This window comes from Taurulus bubalis, assembly GCF_910589615.1.
Source record: "Taurulus bubalis genome assembly, chromosome: 2".
NCBI lineage: Eukaryota > Metazoa > Chordata > Actinopteri > Perciformes > Cottidae > Taurulus > Taurulus bubalis.
The window spans coordinates 2,285,430-2,298,006 of record NC_136590.1 but is presented as its reverse complement, the minus strand read 5'-3'; the positions used below and the strand labels follow the sequence as shown (position 1 = coordinate 2,298,006).

At 41.7% G+C, this 12,577-nt stretch overlaps 1 gene segment (V, D, J or C); it reads right to left on the bottom strand.

Moving 5' to 3' along the window:
• Positions 1–10,377: 10,377 nt before the first annotated feature.
• Positions 10,378–11,800, bottom strand: LOC306753334 (Ig kappa-b4 chain C region-like). The segment is given in 3 exons: positions 11,762–11,800; positions 11,538–11,613; positions 10,378–10,785 (listed from the first exon to the last, which is right to left on the bottom strand).
• Positions 11,801–12,577: the final 777 nt, after the last annotated feature.

Sequence of the window (12,577 nt, the reverse complement as noted above, 5' to 3'; positions counted from 1 at the left end):
TCTGCTGCTCATAGCACTGCACACTGTCAAGTCAGCCTTTCCACCGCAGCTAGACTATGTCCCTGGTTGCAGAACCCAACGTCTTTGAATCTAGGGTCCAACAATGTGGCCACAGATAGGGCATTCACTTTTTCCAACTAGAATTCGTCAGCCAGGTTCATCTTTAAATTGTTGTCCAATTTAGCACCAATGCCATTCGGCATTTGGGCACACTGTCCAGCAATAACATGTTTTAACATTTTTACCAGGGGAATTGCTTTTGACCCTGCCTTTTCTCCTCAGACAGCTCCACAGTTGCGTGACTGAAAGGACGTAGAACAGCTAGACTCTGCTGGGTTGCCTCATACTCCTCAGCACTCAAAGGCCTGATGTCTGTGCTGAGTGAGGCCAGAGCTGCACCCAGAGGCTCTCTAAGCTCATAAAGCCTTTGCAGCATGGCAACGGTGCTGTTCCATCTTGTTTCTACTTCTTGAACTGGCCTCAGTACTCATCCTCATACTTGACTGCATGGCACAGAGCTTTTCTTTTGCAGTTGTGCTTGATTTAAAATAACCCACAATTTTGCGGGTCTCCTCTAACTCGGGGGTTTGTGCTAAAGACTTTTTCACAACAAGGTTCAGTAACGTGTGCAAAACACTGAACGTGCCTGACTGGTTTACACTCACAACTATGTTATGGACCCGGTCCGTGATCATGGCAGTAACTTTGTCTGTAATGGCCCACTCTGCCATGATGCTTCTTGTAGCATCAGCCAAGGTAGCTGCTGTGTGTGACACTGAAAACCTTTGCACCCCTAAAAGGACGGTGTTTAGCTCCAAAGTTTCAGACTCGTAATGGCCTGTAACCGCAAAGTAGGCATCCATGTCAATGGATGTCCACATATCTGCAGTCAGACTAACTGCAGGGTCTGTCTAACCTCAGCCATGGCCGTCTCTCTAGTTCTTATGAAACATGCATCCATCATGGCTTTCAGGGCCTTTCTACCTGGGATTGTGTCGGTTGGATCCAGGACGTTTACAAACTTTCTAAATCCTTCATCCTCTCCCACTGAAAATGGCTGGCCATCCTTGACTATCATGTCCAGCAAGGCCTCATCCAACCTTTGTTTTCTGGACACTGTAAAGGAGATCATTAATATAAACAGTATTACTACATAACTGAAACTCATTTTTAGTTCGTAACAAAATAATCAGATAAGTTATCATTTAAGAATACTTAGAGTCAGGATATCCAGCGTTGACAGGCTCAGTGCTGTTCACGTGCAAAGCATGATTGTCATCATGCTTTGCACGAAGATGCCTCTTCATGGATGAGGTGTTACTGTTGTAGGACAACTCTTGCGTGCACAGCAAACAACGCACCTGAAAATATTTGTAGATATGTGTAGTCAAGTTTTACTAACAATCACAGCTTACCTCATTCGGTGTTATCGGATCAAAATGCTCCCATACTGGTGAACGCCGCTTTCCTCCAATACTCGCCATAACTCACAATTCTCGCTATCAATCAATCTCCTCTCTCAAAACCCACATTGTTGATTGACACTGAGGCATCTCATGCAGCAGAGTTTGGCGCCAACACGTTCAAGCTATCAAACGTATCAAACCAATGAAACGCTTCGTGAAGCACCGGTGACGTTGGAAGCTTCGGACGTCACCGGTCACGTGACAGTTGTCATTTGATACGAGCTCTGACACTTTGCGCCGACACGCGGCGATTCAGTAGACTGACACAAGCTTCGGAGCTCTGGTGTCGTTTGCCCATCTCTACTTTACACCGTTGTTGGCATTTAGGTCTTCTCTGATACCACCGTGTGACAGAATACTATTCAGTTTAGGTTTGATTCATTTAACAGAATCAACATCAACCAAACCGCCAACGTAAACCAATAGATGTTCTTTATTTCTTCCCACTTCATATCAGATGATGTAAACAGTGCAAGCTGTCACCAGTGAGGAGGAACCACCCTGACGTGCTGAGGACAGCTACACTTCACTGACTCTGTGTGTTTGCATATGTGTCCTGCCTCTCTGCTGCCAGCCGTTAAGAGGCCAGTGTTGATCAGTGGCTGTCCAGGCCTTTCAGAGACACTGACACGCCGGCAGCACAATGATGATGTCACTGACTCTACTGCTGAGCACCCTGGGGCTCCTTGTTCAGGGTGAGACTCTCTTGTGAACACTTTGGTTCCCCAGCAGCATGTTCTGCTGTGATGGAGAAACACTGGAACAAGCAGCATTGACCTTCTTCCATCTGTTCTCCGGGTTCAAGAAATGAGACTCTTCTGTTGGGATGTTGATCATCTTTCTCCAAACTGGATTTGTCTCAATAACCCTTCTGCTCTTCTTCATGTTTTCAGATTCATCAGGAGAAATCCTCCTGACTCAGTCTCCTGGATCTCAGTCTGTTGTTCCAGGACAGACTGTCTCCATCACATGTAAAACTAGTGTTAGTGTTAGCTGGCTGCAGTGGTACCTTCAGAAACAAGGAGAAGCTCCCAAACTCCTGATTTATGCTGCTACAACTCTTCAGTCTGGAGTCTCAAATCGTTTCAGTGGAAGTGGATCTGGAACTGACTTCACTTTGACCATCAGTGGAGTTCAGAGTGAAGATGCAGGAGATTATTATTGTCAGCAGGGTGACAGCTTCCCGTTCACACAGTGATACACCGTCGTACAAAAACCTCCTCAGCTAAAGAGGAACTGATGTGACTCAACAGCTGCTCAGACACTAAAACAAAAGTTTTACTAAAAACTAAAATGTAGTTCATAATGATTTATTTTTAACTTTCAACAATAAATATACTGTATTTATGATGAATGGTTATATTTTTGAGACATACATAGTTTTGAAACAATCTGCTGTACATCAAAGATAAACTCTGTTGAAGTATGATTTTCATTTTTGGATCAATTTAATCCACAGAGTAGAATAACACACAAACAGTGAAAGTGTTTGTTATTTATTCATTTTTTTTAACAATTTTTTTCGGAGAAACTCTAACACACTCACTTTTTTAATAAATTCCAAACTGTCACACCATGACAAGATTATGTAGATAAGATATTTTATATATATTCAGTCTAATCGGGACCCGTACGACGAGGGTGAGGAGGGATGTGCGCGTCTATCCGCACAGGGTGTAGGCTAGGCCTACTGTTGGGGCCTCAATTACGAGAGGCCCTTGTTATTATTTGTTTCGTTTGTTTGTTTGTTTATTTTGAAGGCACACTATTTACCTTATCACATGGCATGGTTAAAAAGTTGATTGCAGGTAAACTTAGCTTGCTGACTCCCTCATGAGTGGTGAAACTAAAATAAATATTATTTCATGGAATTTTAGGGGTCTTAGGAAGATAGTGAAATTAAAACAAGTAATGTCGAGACTGAAGCAGCTTAAAACACAGACAGCTTTTATTCAAGAAACTCATTTGCTTTCCAGTGAATACATCCCTTTGAAAAGGAGATGGCCAGGTCAGGTCATATCTGCCTCATTTTCCTCTCAGGCAAGAGGGGTAGCAATACTTATTCACTCATCTGTTCCATTACGAGTTTACAATACCATACAGGACACAGCAGGCAGATTTATTGTTGTCCAGGGCTCTTTACTAAATCAAGATATTCATTTAATATGTCTATATGGTCCTAACAACGATGATACACAGTTTTATACTAACCTGTTCCTAACTTTATCAACATTGCATGGTCACATTTGTATGGCAGGAGACTTTAACTGTACTCTTAATCCAATACTGGATAAATTATCAGGTGTGGACACCTCACATATGCAGAGTAGGAAAGTAATTGTCACAACCGTCACTAGATGGTAGTGCTTTTATTTTGTTGTCTTGTCACTTCCTGTTTTACTTTGAAATCATCCTCCTGTGTCATGTCTGCTGTCTTTACTTCCTCATGTGTGATTACCTCTCCCTGCCCTGATGTGTTTCACCTGTGTCTCGTTAACTCCCCTCCCAGTGTGTATATATACTCTGTACTTCACTTGTCTTGTTGCCAGTTCGTTTTTCTTCACCTGAGAGTCAAGTTACCAGCGTTTTTCCTGCCTGATATCCTGTTCTGATTCCGACGTCCCTTCGTTTCCGAGTAAGCCCGATCCCTGCCTGTACCTCTGCCGAGTTTGACTGCCTTCCTGTGAATGACCCTGGACTGTTTACGTTGGCGATTCTCCTCTCCCCTGAGTGAGACAGCTGCTCTCACCACAGCGGGTCAGAGCCTTGCCGACCGGCCTCAGTCCCTCCCCAGTTACATCGGGAGAACCTTCGGCGGTCCTTCTCCAGAGACTCTATCCTGTTGCAATATTACCTTTATCAATAAAGGAATCCTTGTGAACTTTACTCTCTGCCTCGGGTCGTGCATTTGGGTTCTTTCATTAGTGCTCCGGCGTGACAGTAATACAACATTTTATGTGCGAGTTAAACCTTTGTGATATCTGGAGACATAATAACCCTTCCAGACAGGAATATTCATGTCACTCTGCTACACATAATACTTACTCCCGCATAGACTATTTCCTCATCATCTGTGATACCTAATGTGAATGACTCACTGTATAAAAGCATCGTCATCTCAGATCATGCTTTACTACTAGTCAATTACACTGTCAAAACAGCCAATAAGGGTCCCACCATATGGTGATTGAGCCCACGATGGTTACATGATAATGAGTTTTTCAAATTTGTTGGAACCAATATTCATGTCTATTTCAAAGTCAACACTACTCAAACATCAGCGTCTACAAGATGGGAGGCATTTAAGGCCTACATACGAGGCCAAATGATCACCTATACAAGCAGCATATCTAATAAACAGCACCTAAAATTGATGGAGCTAGAAAAAGATATCAAAGAACTTGAGACAGAAATTAATCTTAATGATACAAGTGAGACTAGACAGAGACTGGCCATTCTTAGAGCACAGTATAATGAAATATCCATAAAGGGCAGGGAAACTTCTGGCCTGGCATTTAAAGTCAATGCAGAATGAAAGATCAATTTTAGAAATTGAATCAGAGACTGGGACAACAATTACTAACCCTCAAGAATGAAATAGCACTTTCCAAGCATTTTATTCTAAATTGTATACATCAGAAAGTCCAGCTACATCTTACACACCCCAACGCTTCCTAGGTCAGATAGAAATACCGTTCCTTGGGGAGAGCGCAAAACAGGAACTTTATTCACCAATTGTAATATCTGAGTTGTCAGAAGCCATAGACAGTATGAAAGGCTGTAAAGCTTCAGGTGTACCTATCGAAATCTACAAAAAGTTCAAAGACATGCTACTGGCTCCGTTACTGAATATGTTTGAAGAATCACTTGGAAATGATGAGCTCCCCCCATCTCTGCGGAACGCTCTTATAACCTTAATATTAAAGCCAGGTAAACCCTCCACAAAATGTGAATCCTACCGCCCCATCTCCTTAATCAATAACAATGTGAAAATATTAGCAAAAGTTCTTGCCAGAATGTTGGAGAAACATTTACCATCTATTGTAGCCTGAGATCAAAATGGATTTATTAAAGGAAGACAGGGCTCTCACAATATCTGTAGAATGATGAACATTATATATGTCAAGAAAGAAATACCTGATGTGGCTGTGATAGGACTTGATGCGGAAAAGGCCTTCGATAGGGTCGAGCATGAATACCTATTTGAAGTGCTTGACCGTTTTGGAATAGGCACCTACTTCCCTAGTTGGATCAAACTATTATATCATCAATCAAGTGCTTCAGTAATGACCAACTATATGGTATCAAAGCGGCTCTCTCTTTGTAGAGCCACAAGACAAGGATGTCCTTTGTCTCCTCTTCTTTTTGTCCTGGCCATTGAACCTCTAGCAATTACAATAAGAGGGAATAGTGAGATAACTGGTATGACAATTAATGATATTGAGAATAAAATAGGACTATTTGCAGATGATATAGTGCTTTTTCTGACAAACTTGAAACAATCTATTCCTTCTTTATTAAGCTTTATAAAAACATATGGTAGTTTCTCAGGTTATAAGGTTAATGCATCCAAGTCTACAATCCTATTCTTGAAACAATCTGAGAGATTAACTCCACCACTAAATACACCATTTAAGAATATTGTGGATAGCTTTAATACCTCAGAGTTAAAATCACGCCTACAATAGAAGTCATGATACCTACTAACTATAACCTGTGACTGAGTCAGTAGTTGAATGCATTAATAGATGAAAATCTCTGCCAATTTCCACGATTGGGCGTATTCATATTCTGAAGATGAATATTCTTCCTAAATTCCTGTACCTTTTTCAAACCATCCCACTTGCTCCTTCTTCTAATTTTTTTAGTAAAATGAAGCAGCTTTTTTGTAAGTGCATTTGGAACGATAGACGCTCAAGACTGCACATGACCCTGCTATACCTACCATATGACAGAGGTGGGTTAAAACTCCCTCATCTCCAGGGATACTTTTGGGCTGCCCAACTACGAGCAGCCTCATATTGGTTTGAACACCAGTCAACGCTGCACTGGGTAAGAATTGAGGAAACTTCAAAAATCCCCTTATATCTTTACCTTTACTCAGCAAACTTAGCCACTTTAAAGAAACACACTGCAAACCCCTTTGTTAAAAATACGCTGACGGCATGGTATGAGGTGTTAGGCTACCTTGGAGAAAAAACTCCTCTATCCCAATATTCACCTATATGGGGGAACAGAAACTTTACACCAGGTACCAACGACCCTGGTTTTAAGTTATGGGCAGACAGAGGTATTGCAAAGATTTCAGATTTGTATGATTATGATTGTCATACTCTTTTAAGTTGTAATGAGATCAAGCTCAAGTTTAGCATAGCTACAACACATTTTTCAAGTATCTCCAGATAAGAAGCTTCATAACAAAGACACAGAACTCTGTAAATCCCCCCAATCTTAACTCTTTAGAAAAGATCAGAGGGCTCTCCTGTACATCTACTGCCCTCCAGAGGGTTCTCCTGTACATCTACTGCCCTCCAGAGGGTTCTCCTGTACATCTACTGCCCCTCCAGAGGGTTCTCCTGTACATCTACTGCCCCTCCAGAGGGTTCTCCTGTACATCTACTGCCCTCCAGAGGGTTCTCCTGTACATCTACTGCCCTCCAGAGGGTTCTCCTGTACATCTACTGCCCCTCCAGAGGGTTCTCCTGTACATCTACTGCCCCTCCAGAGGGTTCTCCAGTACATCTACTGCCCGCCAGAGGGTTCTCCTGTACATCTACTGCCCTCCAGAGGGTTCTCCTGTACATCTACTGCCCTCCAGAGGGTTCTCCTGTACATCTACTGCCCTCCAGAGGGTTCTCCTGTACCAGCACATGGTGGAGGAGATGACCTGGAGGGACTTTACACTGTCTGCTTTCTATGAGGCTGAGAGGGATCAGAGAGAAGAAGACGTGACCATCATTACTGCACTAGAATAATACAATTATTGCATTATAATACATATTTTTACTCTACTATAATATATACAACTATTGCACGAGAATAACTATAATTATTGTACTAGAATATATATATATATATACATATTGTACTAGAATATATATACATATTGTACTAGAATAAATATAATTATTTAAGGAAATATAAATGCACGGGAATGTATATATTATCACAAATATATTTAGCAGTCATGACATTTGAGAAGCTGAAACCAGATCATGTAAATTAAATAGTGTGTGTGTGCCCACACACACACACACACACACACACACACACACACAACACACGCGCGCACACACAACACACACGCACACACAGTGGCTCAGAAAACAAAAAGCAATAGAGGATTACTGTGAATGGAGAATTAAATACATTAAGCGAGCTTTTCGTCATGTTTTCTGGATAATCATAATGCAATATAATCAAGTGCAAACACTTTGTCACCACCTTTATTTCTCATTCAGGCACAGACACCACTGTGCTGTGGCCCAGCAAGCACTGACACCAGCATGTGGATAAGAGGCAGGAGGACATAAACATATGATTCTTCCTCCGCTGAGTCATGTTGGTTCACTTCCCACCTGCAGTGTGTCCTCACACCGCACTGACTGGAGGAAATCACTGTCACTACAGTGATAATAAGGTATAGCATCGCTCAGAGCGACTGGCAAACACACACACACACACACTATTTAATTTACTGTTCATTGTGCATTTTGATTTTGTGCATTTTAGATTTCAGCCGACCGTCTTCACTTTAGGTGCATTAATACACAGACATTTGGAGATTAATATCTTATTTGTGTAATTACATCACAATATCACAATTATGCAATCTTGATTATTTGATGTGTAGCATGCTTTACAAATGCAGTATCATCATTATTGATATAGCTGTGTGTTCTGCTCACGTTCTGGAGCTCATCATTTGAACCAAACACTGACCGTTTAGTAATATGGGAGTTGAGCTGCTGACCTCTTGTACCACCTGGAAAGTCCTTTACAGCTATACAAAGCATTTTACATATGATCTGCCAGGAGCTTACGACCACAAAGGGACTCGAACCCTCAATCTTCTGATCCGAAGTCAGACGCCTTGGCCATTAGGCCACATGGTCTCAAATTACACAAGTTACACAATTCAGAAATGCAATGGTTCATATGCAAAGTCGGACGGAGCTTTTCTGAGGGGAATTAGCGTAAATGGTAGACATCTGGATTCACATGTGAGATTCAGTGGAATTATTGCCAATATACCTATGTAATCTATGTTTTCAGAGAATAATTCCTTTTATATTCTCAAATAATGCACTGGATCATAAACTGAAACAGCCTCTGAAGCTTTAACCCTCGTGTTGTCCTCACTCATCCCGAATACACTTTTGTCCTGCGGGTCAAACTGTCCTGTGTCCTTTTATCTGGGGCCTTCGATGAGTGCGCACACGTCGGGCAGCATGCAAGTACACACCCCTTGCACACGCATTGACCCAGATGACAACGGCAGAGGGTTGGTGATATACGAGGGTCATTTTGACCCGAGGACAACGGCAGAGGCATGGTGGTATTCGGCTCGTCAATTTTTAACTGAAGGTCAGGGAAACTTGACAGTTGGCTGCTGGCTTCCAACGGTACCAATCACAACAGGATTTTAGGACCTTGGGAAGGCACTTTTCTGAGATCGGCCATCTTGTTTTACAAAATGGCTGATTGTGTTACAAGTCTTCGGCTTGTCAATTTTGAACTGAAGGTCGGGGAGACTTGAAAGTTGTCTCTAGGCTTGGGGATACACACGGGTCATTTTGACCCAAGGACAACGGCATAGGGTTGGGGTTACACGTGGGTCATTTCGACACGAGGACTTGAAACACCTCGGGCTCGGTAACATTCATCAGGGAGTCCTTGACTCGGGCATTGACTCGGTTGGAGAGGAAGAGCACGGTTGGACAGAAAGAGCATGTTCCTGGAACTCTGACTAAACACTCTGACTGATTTTCAGATATTTCCTTTTCCGACTTTTTTCCAAGTTTTTCTTTTTGTTCAAATACACATAAAAATGGTTATTTCTTTTTTTTAAAGTGTTTTCATTCATCCAATGGTCGGAGAGGGCCTGTGGGTTTGTTTCACTCCCAGAATCGCTCACGGGAAATCCAATTACATAGGCTTTCACAGCCATGTCCTTGGAACCCTTTGGATATATCTTTGCGAGGCAGATCTTTGCACATGAGCGGCTCCACTGACCTGGACCACACACTTCCATGCAAATTGGTGTTCAATCCACTTCCGTTCGCCATGAGGTCCAATTCTTGGGATGCTGTGAGGTGAACTTCGCCAACGGCATTGTCGCATGAAGAGCACCATGCGCGGTAATTCTCAGGCTTATCATCAAATTGGTACACAAAATAATACAGGCGTACACTCTTACGAGGGTCATTTTGACCCTGAGGACAACAGTCTGCATTTATACACATACATACTTACATACATACATATACACTTGTACGTTCACAATGTCTTGGAATAATTTAACAATGCATGAACATAACATGGTTCTTCTTAAACATTAGTATTAAAAGAGAGCTTTGTGATTAACCATAAACATGTTCTCACCATGTGTATTGTTACCAAAGTTAATTAATTTAGTTTAAACTGGAACTACAATAAACTAATATCCAGTCTTAAAACCATTTCAAAAGTAATCCAGACACAATTGGACTTGTTAATGTTTTACATTGTGTGCACTGATCTGACTAATGTTCATAACATGTAATAAATATCAAAGAAAAGAAGTCAAAAGACACACAACTTTTGTAATACACATGATGAAATCTTTATTGTAATGAATGTTGAAAGCATCAAAACAAGCAGGAAGACGTTCATGTTGAAACATGTCATGAGAGAGAGAACCAGAGAGAGAGCTACAGAGTGAGACTGAGAGCAGTAGCAGACTGAAACCAGTAGCAGAGTCCCAGTGAGGCAGCTCAGGACTGGGAACACTGGTCTCTCCTCAGTGTCTCTGAGAGCGGAGCCTGGGAGCCCTGGGTGGCCTCACAGGTCACAGAGCCCACCTTCCTCCACTGGTCTGCAGGGAGCCTCAGGGTGCTGCTCCAGCTGTAGTGGCCGTCCTTCTCCAGCACCCCGGGGCTCCTGCTCTCCTCCCAGCTGCTGCTGCTGCTGATGCTGCTGCTGCTGCTGCCGTCCACCTTCCAGGCCAGACTCCAGCCTGAGGGGAAGCCCTTGTTGGCCAGGCACATGAGCGTGGCCTTCCCCTGCTGCAGCTCCTCACTGGAGGGCGGCAGCACCGTCAGGGTGGGACGGACATCACCTAGGAGACACCAATCGGCTTAGAGGACGGGGACCACACAGCTGTCAATCAAGCACCAGACACGTGGACACCTTTACTGAGAGAGAGTTGCTTTTCTCCTTTAAGAGTTTCTGTCAGATGTTTGTTCTGCTCCACCAGTCACTCACTCACACATTGTTTCACTTCCCTTTAAGAAGCCTCTCATGCAGACCAGCACAGAGAGAATCATCAGAAGAACGACCTGAAATATATCAAACTACACTGAGATAAAACATTAATATGTGGCCCAATATTACAGCTTCATCATCGAAAACCTTAAAGGAGCATTACATTAAAGTATTTAGTCAGAAGTTTTGTGGATGTCAGTCGTGATTTAAAACTGTTTCAAAGATTTTCAAAATGTTCAACAATATTTGACAAAAGGTAGAAGATTTTACACATCATGAAATACCATCTTCATCTTTACTCTGGTCAATTTGAATCATAATTTCTTTCAAAAACGGATCAAATATTATTCTTGTCAAACTTAAAAAAAAAAGAGTTTAATTTTGATCAGTTTTACATTTCAAGTTGTTTAAATTTGATGACGACATGAACGTGTAAAGACAAGTTTAGTGAAGCTGCTCTGAGTTAGTCTCCATGATGAAGGTGGAGATATAAAAGCATGAACACTAACGGAAATCATAGTATTTTATCTGCCTTGAACATCCTCAAACGGAATTTAAAACACAACTTTACAAAATCATATTTAGTAACTTTGTGCAGAAACTTACTTCCAACATCCAGTCTGGTTCCTCCACCGAACGTCAACCACAGTGACACAAAGTCATTGAGCCGCCGTACAAAAACCTCTGAGTGTAGAGAGACACGGCTCTCTGACTCTGACTGACTGAACTAAATCTACAAGCACTCAAGAAACTACTTCACCATTAAAGTTGGAGGAAATGATTCATTCCCTAGTTTATAGTTTTACTTTTGTAACAATGTGTTTCTTTACCTTCTGTTGTGAAGTGAACTTTGTTTCTTTGTTCAACATTTTTGACGAAAGTCGTCCATAGAAATTTTAAGAGAACTATTTGACCTACTCTGTTGAATATATTAATAAATACGACACAGTTGCCTTCTGAAATAATATAAATGTTAAACATTTAACTTACTTCCAACATCCAGTCTGGTTCCTCCACCGAACGTCAACCACAGTGACACAAAGTCATTGAGCCGCCGTACAAAAACCTCTGAGTGTAGAGAGACACGGCTCTCTGACTCTGACACAAACAAAGTCACCAAACTCATTCACAGTTTACACACTTCATGTAAGAACTGGTGAAATGTTCATTACTGATTCCGTAATGGTATATATGTATTAAGCAAAAAATGTATTACATGTTAGACATCTATGAGCAATATTAACTTGTCTTTCAGTAAAACTAATTGATGATTTATCAAGATACTCCTTCAGAAAAAAATCTTTTCCTGCCAAATGTAAATAATGGTCATGAATGCATGTTTCTTGTCCATTATATTAAATAACTAATCAATATTTTTGTTTACATTTGTCCCACAGTGATGTTGATTTGTGTGGTAGTGATTTGAGGAGATTTCACAAAACATTGTAGAATAAAATGTTTCCTCTAAACTCAAACTAAAGACTGAAATGAGCGCTGACACATTCCTGATCAATACTGTGATGAAGTGATTGATCCATTGATAATCAGCATCATCAGAGTCATCAAGTCCCTGTTGGAGTCCGTCAGAGCATTTCCATAGAGAGCCACTTTGCATCAGCAGCACCATGCTCCAGTGCTCTGGGAGA